Source organism: Lontra canadensis, unplaced genomic scaffold (assembly GCF_010015895.1).
Source record: "Lontra canadensis isolate GAN:19392208 unplaced genomic scaffold, GSC_riverotter_1.0 scaffold272, whole genome shotgun sequence".
Taxonomy (NCBI): domain Eukaryota; kingdom Metazoa; phylum Chordata; class Mammalia; order Carnivora; family Mustelidae; genus Lontra; species Lontra canadensis.
The window spans coordinates 171895-174090 of NW_022631266.1; the positions used below are offsets into that span (position 1 = coordinate 171895).

The following is a 2196-nucleotide window of genomic DNA, read 5'->3' on the forward strand; positions in this document are numbered from 1 at the left end:
CAGGAAAAGCCCACTATCTCTAGGAATTTTGTGTCTGAACAAGAAAGAAATAGAGAAAATGAGCAGTGAAACCAGTTTATTAATGGTCACTTTTCCCTTTGCTGTAGGATTCATATAGATGAAAATGCATGTGCCATAGGTGATGGAGACCACAATCATGTGGAACAAGAGGTTGAAAAGGCCTTTTTCCTTTGTTGAACATAAGGGAATCTAAAAATTGTCTTGATGATATAAGCATATGACAGAACCACACATGTAAGTGTCATATTCAAGGCAGCACAGCACATATTATAACTGTCCATTCCATGAACCATGTATCTGAACATGAGATTTTCACTAAGGGAAATGCATCATAGCCAAAATGATCAATTATGTTAGAGTCACAAAATTTTAGATTTAAACCCAGGCTAAGTGGCGGGATTATTATACATAAACCAGCCATCCAAGAACAGATGATGAGAGTCCTGCAGGCACTGTTGCTCATGATGATCACATAATGCAAAGGTTTGCAGATGGCCACATAACGGTCATAGGACATGGCGGCTAGCATAAAAAACTCTGATACCCCACAGAGGTCAGTAAAAAACACTTGGATGACACAAGCATTATAGGTAATAATGTTGTCACCTGTTGCTATGCTATACAAATATCTGGGAATAATGGCAGATATGAATGAGATCTCCAAGAAGGAGAAATTTTTTAAGAAAAAGTACATGGGTGTTTTAAGGTGGGAATCCACAAAAGTGAGTGTAATGATGGTCAAGTTTCCAGTTACACTCAGTGTGTAGGTCAGAAAGAGAAAGATAAAAATCAGAACTTGCAGCTCAGGGTCATCCGTAAGTCCCAGCAGAATGAATGTTGTTATTATACCGTTTCTCATCACTATCTTCTGACTTCTCTCCAATCTGCATGTGATATTCAGATAAATGTTCTCATTGATTATAGATTATTTTAACTATTCTAAAATATAATGTATTCAAGCTTTTATATTTCATTATATTTCATTATTTTTTAACATAAATATATATTATATGTATATTTACATTTTATGCCTATCCTGTACTTAGGATTTTCCCATGTGACCAAGTAGATTACTGAGGGAGTGTCATTTTAAGGGTAAAAAAGTTCTTTCCTATTGAGAAACTGAGTCACAAAATTTCATGCTCGATTTCGTGTCTTTTCTTGACACTTTGGGTCTTTTTAGAAAAATAGTGCTAATATATCTTGGGTTCACTATATAGACACTAGAGCAAAACAAGAGGTCTTTAGGGATACCCGAGTGGCTCAGTAGGTTGTGCATCTGCCTTCAGCTCAGGTCATGATCCAAGGGTCCTGGGATCAAGTCCTACATTGGGCTCCTTGCTCAGCGGGGAGCCTTCTTCTTCCTCTGCCTGCCTCTCACCTGCTTGTGCTCTCTCTCTCTCTCTCTGACAAATAAATAAATAAAACCTTTAAAAACAAAACAAAACTGGAGGTCTTTGTTCCAAAAGAAGATTTTTGTTCTTTGGTGTGTTTTTATGTTAAGTGAGTTTAATTTTTATGAGTAACTTCACAACCTGCTGATTCCCCCTACCTCCTGCTACATAGCCTAGCTATTTATCTTTCTGAATATTTGCATTACCAACTGAATTTGTGTTACCTTTACTGCTGATACAGGTGATGACGGCCTTCTCTTCCCTCTCTCATCTTCCAGTGAATGAATTATTTTATTTTCATTGATGCCATACCTGTAGGGACTCAGATTTGTCCAATACACAATGAAGATCTTAAACGTTGAAGTTTTCTGGCATACCAAGTTTCTTTGCGTTATGAGCAAATTCAGTTTATTGTTTAATTTACTGTGTTCTCTTCTCACTGAGACTGGGAGCAGAATTGTTTTTGGCAGAATTGTTTGGGACTATTTGCCTCATTCCCCGTGTTTCTAATATATAAAAAAAATTGCCAAGGATCAAGGTCTACTCAAAAGTTAGAATCCTCTTACGAAATTTAGTTTTTTATTCAACAACTATAAGATAGTTCTATCAAATCAAGATGCAAAAGGAATATTTGTATATTTATATACTTGCAGCCCACCCACTTTCCTTTCATATTTTATCTGAATCTGAGATAATGTGTATTATTGTGAAATCTTACTCAGCCCCCAAATGTTGAACATTATCCAATTTTCAAAATATAGTCATTTTTTCCAAGATATTA

The 2196-nt window shown here is 36.0% G+C and overlaps 1 pseudogene; it reads right to left on the reverse strand.

The window, feature by feature from the left end:
* The window catches only part of LOC116862596, a 40439-nt pseudogene extending 39559 nt beyond the window's left edge, over positions 1–880 (reverse strand).
* Between the last annotated feature and the right edge of the window lie 1316 nt (positions 881–2196).